This window comes from Pristis pectinata, chromosome 2 (genome assembly GCF_009764475.1).
Source record: "Pristis pectinata isolate sPriPec2 chromosome 2, sPriPec2.1.pri, whole genome shotgun sequence".
Taxonomy (NCBI): Eukaryota; Metazoa; Chordata; class Chondrichthyes; order Rhinopristiformes; family Pristidae; genus Pristis; species Pristis pectinata.
The window spans coordinates 52,423,107-52,439,403 of NC_067406.1; the positions used below are offsets into that span (position 1 = coordinate 52,423,107).

At 40.8% G+C, this 16,297-nt stretch overlaps 1 protein-coding gene across 6 annotated transcripts in view; it reads right to left on the bottom strand.

Annotated features, from left to right (window-relative positions):
* LOC127567551 (cAMP-specific 3',5'-cyclic phosphodiesterase 4D) overlaps nt 1-16,297 on the bottom strand; it is a 938,945-nt gene that overhangs the window by 409,296 nt on the left and 513,352 nt on the right. The gene's annotated exons all lie outside the window — the stretch shown is intronic.

Genomic DNA, 16,297 nt, shown 5'->3' on the forward strand with positions numbered 1-16,297 from the left:
TTTCATTGGTGAATGGTTTTGAAGAGATGATAATGACCTGCCTTGTGCTCTATTAACATTTGAAAGGCAAATTTGTTCTTTAAGTTGTGTAAAGCTCTGGCTCTTCCATAACTTGCTAAGATAAACAAATGTATAGTTTAGGAGTAGCCATGGAATTTGACACCATGCCAATGGGTTCTACTGATGATGAACAGCTTAGGGAGAGAGAAGAGAAGAAGCCAAGGAAGAAACTTCAGAGAATGCTTAAAACAGCCTTGGAGGGATTGAATCAGTGGCTAGGGAGGGGATGTCAATAAGAGAGTGGCGGTCAGGAGCAGGGGATTGTTTATAAAGTAGGTTGTGTGGTAAATTCATTACAGAAAATATAGAAATCAAACTGCTGGAGGAACTCAGCAGGTTGAGCAGCATCTGTGGAGGGAAGGGAATTGTTGATGTTTTGGGTCAAGACCTTGCGTCGAGACTGAGAGTGGAGAGGGAAGGTAGCTGGTATAAAGAGAGGGGGAGGAGTGAGGCAGGGGTTGCCAGGTGATAGATGGATTGAGGAGGGGTGAGGAATAATGGGCAGATGGAGCCAAGTGGGGTAGGAGGAGGGGTGGAGTTGGGAGAAAGAGGCAGATGGGTGACAGGTGGAAGCAGACAAGGAGTCAAAACAGGGGGCAGATGGAGCCAGGTGGGGGAAGGGAAGTGGTGTGAAGGCAGGGACACAAAAGCTACACTTGCTGAAATCTGATAAGTATGGAAGGTGATAATGGGAACCCTTTGAGGGAGTGATGGGCAGCTCAACCAGATGGGAGAGGGGGGGGGGATGGTGAGTAAAGTATGTGGGTGGTAGGTGGATAGAACCATCAGGGGAAGAGGAATAAAAATAGGTACTGGGGTACTGGAGGGGGTGTATGGGAAAGGGAACAAAAATGGGAGGACTAGTGGTATATTGGAAGGAGAGAGAAAGGAACATGGGTGTAAGGGTTACCTGAAGTTGGAAAAATCAATGTTCATACCATTGGGTTGTAGACTACCCAGGTGGAATATGAGATGTTGTTCTTCAAGTTCTTATTTGGCCTCAACCTGGCAGTGGAAAAGGCCGAGGACTGGCAGGTCAATGTGGGAACAGGAGGGGGAGATGAAATGGCTTGCAACTGGGAGCTCGGGCTGGCCATGCGGACACAGCGCGGGTGCTCTGCAAACTATCACCTAGTCTGTGCTTGGTCTCGCCAACATAAAGGAAACCACATTGGGAGCACAAAATGCAGTAGATAAGGTTGGAGGAGGTGCACATGAATCTTTGCCTCACTTGGAAGGGCTGTTTAGGTCCCTGGATGGTGGTGAGGGAGAAGGTGTAAGAATAAAATGTTGCACCTCCTTCGGTTGGAGGGAAAAGTGTCAGGAGTCAGGGAAGAGTTAGTGGGGAGGGATGAGTGGACCGGGGAGTCACAGAGAGAGTGATCCACACAGAAGGCGGAAAGGGATGGTGAGGGGAAGATGTGGCTAGTGGTGGGATCCAGTTGCAGCTGGAGGAAATGATGGAGGATGATGTGCTGGATAAAGAGGCTAGTAGAGTGAAAGGAGAGCACTAAGGGAACTCCTATCTCTGCTCTGTTTGGAGGGAGGTGTGGTGAGAGCAGAAGTCCTGGAAACAGGAAATGTAAGAGAGGGCTCCATCAGCCACAGTAGAAGGGAAGCCACGTTTCCTGAAAAAGGAGGACATTTAAGATGTACTGGAATGGAAGACCTCAACTTGAGAGCAGATGTCACAGAGAGGGGGAAACTGGGAGAGAAGGATAGCATCCTTACAAGAGATGGGGTGGGAAGCGGTACAGTCAAGTTAGCTCTGGGAGCCAGTGGCATTATAATAAATGTCAGTTGATAGTTTACCTCCTGAGATGGAGACAGAGTGATCCAGGAAAGGGAGAGAAGTATCAGTAATGATCCAAGTGAATTTGTAGGCAAGGTGGAAGCTGGTGGCAGAGATGATCAAATTGACGAGTTCCACATGATAGCAGGAAGCAGCACCAATGCAGTCTTCAATGTGACAGAGAAAGAGTTGGGGAATGGTACCAGAGAAGATTTAGAACAAGGACTGTTCCACTTGGCCAATGAAAAGACAGGTGTAATGATAGGCAAAATTACAGGAAATACGTTGGCTGTATTGGTACAGGCATGGGTAAAACCAAGCTTGCATGGTACTAGAGGTGTACATTGAAACAGTGTGAAATACACACAGAGCTGGTTACCAATGCCACTTCAAGATTCTATTACTGATTACTGTGATAGCAGGAAGGTTGAAGGTAGGTAGACTTTTGAGGGGAGATAATAATTAGAGATTGGAAGATAACCAGATCACGTTTCAATGAAGGGAACTGTTACCCAACATCAGCAAATAATGGGTCAGAAAATGTTGTCCTGATTTGAGTCAGGAGGGAAATGAAATGAGAAATAATCCTCCTAGGTGAGATGAGCTTCATGTCAACTAGACCTGTGAAATGGGGCGAAGCTGGTGGATTAAGTGGAGTGAGTGTCGGCAGAAAAGTTTGAGATTGCCTTAAAGGTGAAAAAAATGCAGCTTTACAAATGATAATGAGGCTGGAGGTAACAGAGGAAGAAGAATACAATGGATTTACTGATACATTCTCAAAAGTTATACAAAAATGGTTTGAAGGCATAAATTTTCCACATTACTCTCTATATTTTATTTTATCTAGTAGCAATGGTTATCATTGCTGCTGTAAACTGATACGACACAGCACTGTTATCACCTCATGTTCACAGTTCACATGAAGGTACAGCCTAAGACAAAATACCATGAGATTATTTTAAGACTACTGGAAGAGCATTAACTACTTAAATTAATATTCTAACCTTTATAGCAATTATAGCTTCCTGAATCATATTACTGAGAAAGTTTAAATGGTATACATTTACCATATATCTGTAATGGAAAGCTTGAATTTGATCACTGTTGAGTGAGTGGAAACAATAGAGTGAGAAATCAGTCTGGGCAAGTGGAAAACAATACATCTCCTCGAACCAAGCATCTAGACATCTTGCGCAACACACAAAATGCTGGAGGAACTCATGGGTCAGGCAGCATCTATGAAAGGAAATGGCCAGTCGACATTTCGGGTCGGGACCATTCATCAGGACTGGAAAGAAAGAGAGGAGAGGCCAGTACAAAAGGGTAGAGGAAGGAGGTGGAGCAAGAGCTGGCAGGTGATAAATGAATCCAGGTGAGAGGGGAAGATAGGCAGGCGGGGAAGGGGGAAGAGTGGGAATGACCTAAGAAGCTGGGAGGTGATAGGTGGAAGTGGCAAAGGGCCGAAGAAGGTAGAATCTGATAGTAGAGGACAGTGGACCATGGAATAAAGGGAAGGAGGTGAGGAGGGGAACCGGAGGGAGGAATGTGTGGGAGATGGGCGGATGGAGAGGGCAGGAAGGAGAAAGAGAAGGGGTGATGGGGCCAGTGGGGTAAGGGAAAACAAAGGGAGGACAGAGGGGAGTGGTTATCAGAAGTTAGAGAAATTGATGTTCATGCCATCAGCTTGGAGACTACCAGGCAGAATATGAGGTGCTGTTCCTCTAATCTGAGTTAAGCCTCAACTTGGCAGTAGAGGGGTCTGCAGACAGAAATGTCAATGTGGGAATGGGAAGCAGAATTAAAATGGCTGGTGGTTGACCAAACATCCCATGCCAATGATGTCAACCGACTGAAAAAACAGTATAAACGTTAGAAAGCAGTCAGGGTCGGGGGAATGACAGCGAGAAGGGGTTACAGAAAGAAGACCTGGAATTCATTCCTCATCCTTTGGTTTTTGCGACAGATGACTTGTTCATCTGCAACTTGTTGGTATGACTTTTTAGCTTGTAAGAATCGTACTTGTGTTTGGAAATCCTTTGTAAGTTTCAAGTCGTTGTTAAGAATTACTTATTAGAATTAAACGTGACTCAAAATAAACTCTCAAAATAAAATAAACTGTGTTTAAACTGCTTCATTAGCTGGAAGTATCTTCTCCTTGGTTGGGAGAAGGGACCCACCGCATGAAATAGTGATTATTGACAGTTAGACCTTTCTGTAGACACTAGAATAGTCAGTAGTGTAGCGGTTAGCGTAACGTTATTACAGCGCCAGCGACCCGGGTTCAATTCCCACCGTCTGTAAGAAGTTTGTACATTCTTCCCGTGACTGCATAGGTTTCCTCTGGGTGCTCCGGTTTCCTCCCACGTTCCAAAGATGTACAGGTTAGGAGCTGTGGGCATGATATGTTCGTGCAGGAAGAGTAGCGACACTTGCGGGCTGCCCCCCAGCGCATTCTCAGTAATGCAAAAAGATGCATTTCACTGTGTGTTTCGATGTACATGTAACTAATAAATAAATGTCTTATCTCATCTAAGTAAAGTAGTTCTTGAAGTGTAGGTTGATACAGTATAATCTCCCTGTAGTGATGGTACTCACAGGTACTTACGCAAGATAGTCTTGACTTAAGTTTAGAGCTCTCGGACAGTACACTCAATATCATCACACAGTGGACGGAGTGAAGGTGCTCGACGTCCAGACATCTCGACATAACTAGACATCTGGTTATTTTCATTTTATTTCTCCCTTGCTTAATCCTGTAAAGTTGTGTCAAGGTATAGGATTATCATTCAGATTCTCTGAACTCACTTTACGAACATTATTCATGCAAGAATCATCAGAAACTTAAACAATTTTAGTTATTCCTGCATTCTTCATCAATTTTGTGTAATCTTTTTAATCTTACATTGTTTTCTTTTTATCTGTAGTGCCCCATATTTCAAAAAATTATTTTCCATTGGAAAAGCATCCTCCACCGGTACTTTTTCTATCTCAAACTTGCTAAAATTTAGAAAAGTGATTAATAATTTAATGTTGGGCTAAACTTTGCTGATTGGAACCAATGCCCATGGTCAACCACATCTGTACTTCTCTGGTCCAGATAAGAGAAAGGCCAAACTTCCTGGCCTGACGCATGTTGGATTCTAGTGACGTGGTCTCAGGGCCACTGGTGATTCCAAAACCCCTTCCCCAAAATGCCCCTGAACACTTTGCCGGTTGTAAAAGCTAATGATTAAAAAAATTAAAAATATAAAAAAGGCAAGTAAAATCACTTTGTCTTCTGCTTTGGTCCCCTATAATCCACATTGAAATCAGTGGGATCTTGGATTCCAAGGTAGATCAAATCTGGCAAAGACCCAAAGAGGAGATTTCCCTGAGTAAATGCTGGGGAATCTCAGCAAGATTGAACTTCACCTGGAAGTCCTAGAATTGCTGCCATTTAATAGCTGAATCCTAGCACCTCCATCTAGAACCTCTGGGATTTGCTTCTTTCCTTTCATTTTCATCAACATCAAACTTTCTGGAAATCGCATATCTGGATACTTTTAAAATTTGAACAGTAATTTATCATCTTGAACTTCTGATTATTCATTTTGATACTGTTAACTGAAACTAAACCAACATATCAAGTAGATTAAATTCAATAGTTAAACAGTTCAGCTTACTACCAAATCGTAAGTAAATAGTCATCACAATTATTTGAAAAAAAGAGCATTTATATTTGTGCTCAGTATGTGGGACAAAAACTGAGAGATCAAACTGTGGCTCTCCAGGCCAAACACATCCAGTCATAAACAACAGCCTAAAAGTCCAGACTAACAGGAAATGGCTCCATGATTTCGATTCTCAACCACGATACACAAAGTAACAACAGTCAACGCCAAAATATTTGCATGTGCTCACATTTAAAAATACTGAAGGAATGATCCTTCAGTACCTAGTCCAAGATCCTTGATATCTGGCAAAGCTTCCCAGTACTAATATCTGCATACTGCCTAAATGCTGTATTTTTATGTAAATAATGATGATGGACCATTGCTTGACCTTGGTGAGATATAGCTTTTCCAAGATGCATACCAATCCATAAATTTTACAAATCTTTTCTGCTGGTTTGTGATTATCAGAATCTGTTCCTGATACCATTGGGTCCATCTGACTTTTCTTTTTAAATTTTGTGATAGCTGTTCACAGCTTCTTGGTTTGGTAACATGTCAAGTGTTAATCATACATCATGGTATCAGAGTTAAGTGCATCTGAGACTAACAGTTAATGTTTCAGGTCCAAAACTTTTTGTCAGTTCTGATGAAGTGTTTTGGACCTGAAACGTTAAGTCTGTTTCTCTTTTTATGAGTGCTGCCTAGCCTGCTGAGGGTTTTCAGTATTTTGAGTTTGTTTTTCAGATTTTCAGCATTTGAAGAGTTTTTTTTTATTTCCATTTGCTGTAGCTATGACTAAATTAATTTTTTTTAGAAATTACCATGTTTCATTGTGTCATAGAGTCATTATGATACTGAGGAATGCCATTTGGCCCATCAAGTCTATGCCAGTTCTCTCAGAGCAATCCAACAGTCACATTTACTTGCTCTGTCCCTGTGGTCTTCCAAGTTAATTTCACTCAAGTGGTTTTCCAATTTCCTTTTGATATCATTGATCTTTTCTTCTATCACCACTCTCATAGTCAATGTGTTGCAGGACATTACCACTTGCTGCATAAAAATATTGTCCTCACATCCCCCTGCATTTCTTGACAAAATCTTCAATCTATGTTCCCCATACTATGTACCATCATGTCATGTGTACAGCTAACTGATTTAAACCTGTTACAATCTAGTACACCTCTATCAACACTTCTCTCGACATCCTTTACTCCAAGGAGAACAATCCCAACATAACCTCGCAGTTAAAATCCATCATCCACGGAATCATTCTGGTAAATCTCCTTTGAAACCTGTCAAAAACTTTTATATTCTTGGGGGCTGTTGCAGAACAGAGGGACCTTGGAGTTCAGGTACATTGTTCCCTGGAAGTAGAGTCACAGGTAGACAGGGTGTTGAAGAAGGCTATTGGCACACAGGCCTTCATCAGTCAGGGCACTGAGTATATAAATTGGGAGGTCATGGTGCAGTTGTACAAGATGCTGGTGAGGCCACACTTGGAGTATTGTATTCAGTTTTGGCCACTCTGCTGTAGGAAGGATGTTATTAAACTGGAAAGAGTGCAGAATAGATTTACAAGGATGTTGTCAGAATTTGAGGGCCTGAGTTGTAGGGAGAGGTTGGACAGGCTAGGATTTTTTTTCCTTAGAGCGTAGGAGACTGAGAAGTGATCTTCTTGAGGTGTATAAAATTATGAGAGGCATAGATAGGGTGAATGCACTCAGTCTTTTTCCCAAGGTTGGGGAATCAAGAACTAGAGGGCATAGATTTAAGGTGAGAGGAGAAAAATTTAATTGTAACTTGAGGGGCAAATTTTTTACACAGAGGGTAGTATGTATGTGGAATCAGCTGCCAGCAGAAGTGGTTGAGGCAGATACAATAATAAATTTTTAAAAGACAGTTGGATAGGTACATGGATAGGAAAGGTTTAGAAGGTTATGGACCAAATGCTGGCAAATGGGACTAGCTTGGATGGGCATCTAGATCAGCATGGATCAGTTGGGCCTAAAAGCCTGTTTCCATGCTGTAGGAGTCTATTCTTCCTGAACTGTGGGATCCAGAAATGGACACAATATTCTAGTTATGGCCTGACCAGATTGTTATAAAGGTTCCGCATAATTCTCTGTTGTACTTGTTATCTCTACTGATGAAGCACAATCCCAAATGCTTTGCACAGTATTCTCTTGAAATGCCCTGCCACCTTCAAAGATCTCTGCACATTAACCCTCATGTCCCTATAATTCTGCACATTCTTTCAGAATTGTGTAGAATTAGAGGGATTTGAGAGGCTTGTGGATAATAAGCTCATGGTCCCTAACAAGAATTTCAGAATTGTGCCAGTAAATCCATTTTGCTTCTCCCGATCCCTAATGCTAAAATGCATCACCTCACATTTCTCTCTGACATTCCATCTGCCTTGTCTCCCAGTTTTGCTAAGTTATCCATGTACTGAGGTAGTTAATATCATCCTCACTGTTTACCACTCCTCCAAGTTTGGTATCACTGGCAACTCTTGAAATTTTACTCTGTATTCCAATATTGAAAATTATTGAGATAAAGGAAAGCAGTGATGTTTGCAGTTACCCAAGGTAAAATACCACTGTCATCCAGCCTCCAGTCTGAAAAATAACCAGTTATCACATTTCACTGCTTTTTCTGTCCTTAAGATAATTTTTAACCAAGCTGTCACTAACTTTCCTCTTCCAATAGCTCAGATTTTTAATCAGCCTTCTATATGGTCAAGCACTTACTCAAAATGCATATAGATAACAGCCACTGCACTCCCTCCATCAATCACCTCTGTTATTTTATCAAAAAATTCATTATGCCAGTCAAACGTGATTTTTTTTTACAAAATCAGTACCGGTTTTCCTTAATTATCTCAAATGTTTCTAGGTACCTGTTATTTTTCTTTCCAAATCTTTATGCTTCAATGATGTTAAACTGGGCAATTGTACTTACCAAGAATGTCTTTACATCTTTTCTTGAACAAGGGTGTCATATTTGCCACTTTTCAATCCTCTGGCACTTCCCTCATGTCTTGGGAAGACTGAAAGATTACGGCTTGCCCTTCCATTATTTCCAGCCCCACTTTTTCTAGGAGCATGAGGTGCTCCATGAGGGGTGGTGGATAATGAGCTCATGAGGCTTACAAAGCTTCCCTATTACCAAAACCAACACATTGACTGTTATGGATTATTCTGGAGTTATGAAATTATGGAAACCAGATACTAATTAAAATGAGAACCAGTCTTCAGGAAATAAACCCTGTTCACAATTCATCTTCAACCAATACTTTAAGGCCATTGAAATCAATCACTGTGTATGGGACATTCTGATTCTGTACCATTGTAGCTATGCAGGAGAAGACAATAGATAAATGTTCATGTTAAATGGACCTTCGTGATGAGATCAGGGAAGTCAGAAAGTGGCCACCTCATGTATTAACACTCTCCCCTCCTGATCTACCTGGACCCCATCACCATGTCTCTTTACCCTCCTCCGCCCTCTCCATCCGCCCATCACCCACACACTCCTCCCACTGGTTCTTCTCCCCCACGACTCCCATCTGTCCTCCCACCTCCCTCCCTTTATTCCATGCTCCACCTTCCTCTCCTATTAGATTCCACCATCTTTAGCACTTTGTCACCGCCCAGCTTCTGGCACCATTCCCACTCCCCCCTCCCCTGGATCATCTGCCAGCTCTTGCTCCACACCTTCCCTCCACCTTTTTATACTCCCCTCTATCTTTCAATCCAGATGAAGGGTCTTGACCCAAGACGTCGACTGTCCTTTTCCCCCACAGATGCTGCTTGAGCTGCTAAGTTCCTCCAGCATCTCGTGTGTTGTTAAAGTCATAAACCTGTCATTTAATGCACTGTTCAGGACATATCTGTTTAGTAATTTAATATTCTGGCTATTTGTATATTTGGGGAACCATCCCTCAACACTGTAACAAAAGAGGTATACTTTGGGTGTCTGGAGTTGGTGCCCAGAAGCTGTCAGATCAGCCACCAGCATTTGAATATTCAAAGGGGTTCTGCTAGTTGGGGTGTGTTCCCATTGCAAATATGTCATTCTGCAAAGTTACCTGTCTACACTTAAAATGTTAAGGTTAAATTGGTAATTATAGCCATTGGATCCGTTTATTGTTGTCTTTGTGTTTCAAAAGTATAAAACATAGTGTGGAGAGAGGAGGAATAGATTGTCTCCAGAAGATCTGCTGTGTTGAATAAAGACCTTTTATACTGTATCTCCCAGCTACAGCTTCTGTGTAGCTCAGTTCAGCAGTCACAACATTGACCACAACATTAGGAGAAACCAAGTGGGCAAGAACATTATCTGCCAAGTCAACTAGATACTGCAGTCTGCTCAGTTATCACTTCTAATTAATAGATTCTGAAAAATGCATAATCTCTATGACTGTAAGCAACTTTCACACTGCACAGTAAATTTATAAGTTAAAACTGAATGTACAATATTTTAGTGCTTTCATCAATTCACATCATTTAGAGTAATTGTGCAACAAACTCAGAAAATAATTCAATGATTTAATCTTATTTGCTCTGTGAAATGGTCTCTGAGCAGTCAATTTCTTACACAATGACTGGTATGTCAGGCTATTTTTAGCTGGTTATTCTATAGCTCGTCTTTGCTGGGGCCTAATAGTGTATCTTTGAGAGGTTTTGTTGCTTACTAACATAGGTAACCATGTCTATCTCAGGCTCTGTCTACAGACAATAATTTGATATTGTGCACAAACATGCAGTAGACTATAGATCATAAAAGCTGGATTTGTCTAAGAAAATACATTATTTATGAAAAATTAATGCTAGTTCTCAATCTAGCATCCAGGAGAGTAGCTGCAGACTATGTATACTGACTTTTAAGTAGCTCTGAAAATGGATTTTGAAGTTAAAAATGCATTTGATCATTTAAATAACTTAGATAGTCACACAGTTCAGGTAATAACTTCCAATGGAAATACTGGATCACTGATTAAGGAAGGAACCTGAATCAGAAAATACTCCTGTGATTCAGAAATCAGCATCAAATTTGTCTAAATTAGCATAAATTCTGTTCCAGTCAGGTTTGTTTTGTTGGTTTTTCTATTTAACTCACTTTGCATATTATTTTCATTTCCTTTTGGCTCCTGTCTACATGTATTTAAATACTCTGGAGTAGTTATGTACTCTGGGTACCAAGTGCCATTCAAACTGAATGAGGCATTCTTCTGAAAGAGACTGAAACAGAACCTCAAAAATATTATAAAATGAACTTTGAAAAATTAACCAGCTATATTCTCCTATTAAGTGTGAACCTGTTTTATATGTACCACGCTTGATACAAAATAGATGCTTTATGTGTCTCACTCCCTACATGCTTTATGTGTCTCACATAATACAATACAAAGTAGTATTTTCTGCATTAGAAACAAACTTAATTCCCTCCCCGGTGATTTTGCATTCAATTAAGAATGTAGCAGAAGCAACAATGGCAGAATCTCACGTCCCTTTAGTTGTCTTCTCATGCAGCTCAAATGGACTGATTGTTTCTTTGGTAGGTCCTTGTTTTGTTCACCATCGTTCTTAAATGGTAATTACTATCTGGAGTACATTACTGCTCCAGAGTCCTTAAATATATATAGCATGAGCCAAAAGGGGATGAAAACAACATCCAAAGTGAACTAAATAGAAACATTAACAAAGCAAACCTAACATGGACAGAATTTATGCCAATTTAGTTAAATATGATGGTAATTTCTGAACAGCAGGAGTACTTTCGCATCCACCTTTCTTACCTAATCAGTGATCCAGCACTTCCATTGGAAATCCTCAACTGCGGTAAGTGTTGGAATAGAAAACAAGTCTGTAACCTCAGTTCTCCAAACCAAGCTCTTTATGAGTGAGAATGGAGTCTACAAGCAGTGAATTCCCTTAGAACTTTACATAGAACTTTACAGAGCTATGAAAAATTAACCAAATAGCCTAAAGATTATGAAGCTAAATACCAGACTTCAAACAATGTCTGTGTTTTAGTTACATCAGTTGTGGTGGAATCACTCAAACAAAAATGAGGGTGGAGGAAAATATTTTCCTAATGTACATTGCCAGTCTCTGATGACTCATACAACATTGCAGATTTTTGACTGTTTCAAAACAAATAGCCATTTGAATTTAATAGACATTTTAATTACCTTTAACAATTACACTGTAAATGTTTTATGCAGTTTCTCATTCTTTCATTAACAAGAGAATGCTGCCTTGTTGAGAGTTAAGGCTGTTTCTCCAAACAAATTACTAAACTGAATTATTATAATGACATGATTGTAGAATCATAATTTTTGAATGGCAGTAGAGCAATGAGTTGATTACTGCATGTCATGAAGGGTTTTATGCTTGAATGCAATTTATATATGGAACTATTTTTCCTCTTTTAGTGACAAAAGCACAAATTTAATTGGGCATTTTATAACAACAAGAACATTGCAACACAAGTATCGAATGTGCTGTACATTTGGGGAAAAGAACAAGGAAATTTGAAGAATATTGTCTAACATTTAGACTAATTTTGAAAACAAAAAAATTCCAGATGCAGAAGATGCAATGCTTGCTCCTTTAGCTCTTCCCTTCCCACCATCCAGGGACCCAAAAACACTTATTTCAGGTGAAGTAGCGGTTCACTTGTACTTAGAACATAGAAGAGCACAGCACAGGAACAGGCTTTTTGGCCCACGATATTGTGCCAAATTAATTAAACTAGTAATTAAATGCTTAACTAAACAAAACCCTTCTGCCCAGACAATGTCCATATCCCTCCATTCTCTGCAAACTCATGTATCTATCTTAGTGCCTCTTAAATGCCTCTATTGTATTTGCCTCCACTACCACCCCTAGTAGTGCATTCCAAGCATCCACCACTCTCTGTGTAAAAAAATAACTTCCCCCGCACATCTCCTTTGAACTTACCCCCTCTCACCTTAAGTGCATGCCCTTGAGTATTAGACATTTTGACCCTGGGAAAAAGATGCCAGCTGTCTACTCTGTCCATGCCTCTCATAATCTTATAAACTTCTATCAGATCTCCCCTCAGCCTCCGCCGCCCCTGAGAAAACAACCCAAGTTTGTCTGACCTCTCCTTCCTTGAAATTGGACCTCTTCAGTAATTACAGTGTGCTCTGCTCTGCATTGCAGAAACCAAACACAACTGAGTGACTCTTTTGCAGAACACCTCCGTTCAGTCTGTAAGGATGACCCTGGGCTCCTGTCACCTATTGCTTAAATACTCCATCTCACTCCTACTCTGAACACTCTGTCTTTGGCCTCTTACACTGTTCCATCAAAGTCCCATGCAAGCTCAAGGAGCAGCATCTCATATTAGAGCCCTCAGAACTCAACACTGAATTCAACAAGTTCAGTTAACCAGTCTTTCTATTTTGTATCAAAACTGGCCAGTTCTGATGAAAGGTCATTAGCCTGTAATATTAACTCAATTTTTCTCTCTCCACTAACGCTGCCTAATCTGGTGGGTATTTCCAGAATCCTCTCCTATTTCAGATTTCCAGCAGCTACTGAGTTCTGCATCTCACAATTCCAGGCTTGTTTTTATTTTCTCTCTCAGGGGCACAGATAAGGTGAATGGTCACTGACCTTATCCCAGGTTATAGGAGTCTAAGACTAGAGGGCAAAGATTTAAGGTGACAGGGGGAAGATTTAAATGGGACCTGAGGGGCAACTTTTTCCACACAGAGGGTGGTGGGTATGTGGAATGAACTGACAGAAGAAGCGTTAGAGTTATAATGTTTAAAAGGCATTTGAACAGGGACATGGATAGGCAAGGTTTAGAGGGATATGGACAAAATGCAGACAAATGGGATTAGCTCAGGTAGGCAATTTGGTCGGCATGGGTGAGTGTGCTGTATAACTCCATGACTCTCCTTTGATCTTATCTATTTTCTCTATTTGCACTCCTGCAGACATATCAACTACAATTAAAATCTTTATTCTTCACCCCCAACCCCACCCCAGTCAGCACCAAATAATCCTGTATCATCCAGTTTCTCTTGGTCTCCACCCTTGCGCAGCCACTGCCTTTATTCTCTCCATCCCTCCCCTTTTGCCACTTAGAACATGCTTGTCTTCAAATTTTCCTGAGCTATGAAGAAAGGTTATCAACTGAATTATTAATTCTGTTTCTCTTTCCACAGATGTCAGCTGACATGCTGAGTATTCCAGCAGTTTCTGTATTTACATAGCTTTGTTTGGACTTCTCACGCCAAGGTTATTTTGGATGAGTGGCTGAACCCTGAACATGCATTTCCAGTAAATTATGTCCCAATCATAAGTGCTCCTGTTGTTACACGGCCCATAAAATACTGTTACGTGGCTTGAAGTTGGCGTGTGTGTGCATTCTTTTGAACACATGCCATAGTGTTCATTTACACGAGTAACTGGGAACTTATCTGACGATATCTTGGGCAGTCCTGTTATTTGCAACACTAATTTACTTGGGAAAACAAGGTGGGCAGACCACAAAGGCCCAAGGATTATTCTAAATCGGTCCTCAGGTCTCATCAAAACTGTAGTGTGGTTAGGATACCAATTGGTTATCTTGATATAATACCTGCTCGAGTTTTGTATGACAGCACATGTGAATTGTGAGAGGGGACTGGGTCAGGTTATGAAGAAGCTGGCAGAACGGCTCTCAAGTGTAACGTGAAGGCAGGATGAAAACTATTTCTTCACATTCCATATTAAAATATTTAAAGAAAACAAGAACAAGTTCATACATTGAAGGTTAAGTTCTATAAGAGGCTATGAAGGTTTAAACAAATATCACAAATGGGAATGGAAAAAAGTACCAAAGCCTCATTTTTTTTTTATTTCAACACATAAAACTGATCTAAAAATTTCATGGTATCCAAGGCAATGGCTTTCCCAATGCTAAATCGGTCACAGTGGTTTCAGTTTATAGCTTCATAAAATGGGCATAGCAATGCTTAATTTAGGTCCCAAAGATATTTCAAATTTTAAAAATTCATCTTTGGGATGACACTAATGGATGGTGATGGTAGATTTCCCCTTTGGGTTACTTTGGTGCAAGTTGGTAGTTTGGAAGACCACTTCAGAAACAGTTGATTGAAGTCTCACAGAGGCTATTTTCCACACATGCCTCACCTCAATTTGTTCTTCAACATTGTAAGTCATAATCTCTACCATGTCCTTAGGTTTGAAAAAAGATAACCAAACACTCCAAGTAAATACTGAACAACTTGTATTTTATTACATTATAGTACAGTAACCAGCACAGCAGCGTAGCGGTTAGCGCGACGCTATTACAGCGCCAGTGATTGGGGTTCGATTCCTGTCGCTGTCTGTAAGGAGTTTGTATGTTCTCCCGTGTCTGCAAGGGTTTCCTCCGGGTGCTCCGGTTTCCTCCCACATTGCAAAGACGTACGGGTTGGTTAATTTGGTTTAAAATGGGTGGCGTGGATTCGTTGGGCCGGAAGGGCCTGTTACCACGCTGTAAATAAAAAAAAACATTCCTCAGGCTTTCTGCTACATTTTTGTGCTGTTTCCAGCATCTTGTCTTGAGCTTCCTTTTTATGCATGCAACTTCCACATAGCACAACTTCATCATCATTGTGGGGTATTGTTGGTTTTTACAAACTATTCTACAGCTGAGTGTCACTGCCATTCACTTGAGACACTGGCTATCAAGTAAACTCCACTGTTAATTGTGGCAGTTGGTCTCTAACTAATGATGCAACAGGGTACAACAATGTGTCAATAATTAATTATTATTGGTTTATTAATGTTACACGTACTGAGATACAGTGAAAAGCTTTTGTTTTGTGTGCCATCCAGACAGATCATGCCATGCATAATAACATAGAGGTAGTAAGAAGAAAACAGAATGCAGAACATAGTGTTGCAGTTACAGAGAAAGTGCAGTGCAGGTAGACAAATAAAGTGCAAGGGGCATGATGAGGTAGATTGGGAGATCAAGAGTTTAGTGAATGAGATAACTGTTCAAGAGTCTGATAACAGTGGGATAGAAGCTGTCTTTAGATCTGGTGGTACGTGCTCTCAAACTTTTGTATCTTCTGCCTGATGGGTAAGGGAGAAGAGAGAATGACTGGGGTGGGAGGAGTCCTTGACTATGTTGGCTGCTTTCCAGAGGCAGCAGATGGTGCCTCTGGATGGTATAGATGGTGTTAATGAAAGGCTGGTTTGCGTGATAGAATTAGGCTGCATTCACAACTCTCTGCAATTTCTTGCAGTCTTGGGCTCACAACGTAATTGTTAAGTAGTTAATGGATCAAACATCCTTAGAACTGTTTCCCTCACTGCTCTTGGACATTCACTGTAATGGTCAATTTCACTGTGCTTTGAACTAATGAAGTACTTTTGAAGTGTAATCAGCATTCTAACGTAGGAAATGCTATAGCCAATTTTAGTTAGGCCCTACCAAAAGATAATGATACATAAATTATTTCCTTGTGAAATTGATTGAAGAATAAATTTTAGCAGGTCATAGAGTCAAAGGGCACAATAGCACAGAAACAGGCCCTTCAGCCCATCTAGTCCATGCTAGCCTAGTGCCATCTACCTGCACTGGACCATAGCCCTCCATACCTTTCTCATCCATGTACTTATCCAAACTTCTCTTAAATGTTACAATCGAACCCACATCCACCACTTCCACTGGCAGCTCATCCCACACTCGCATCACCCTCTGAATGAAGTAGTTCCCCCTCACATTCCCCTTAAATATTTCACCTTTTACCCTA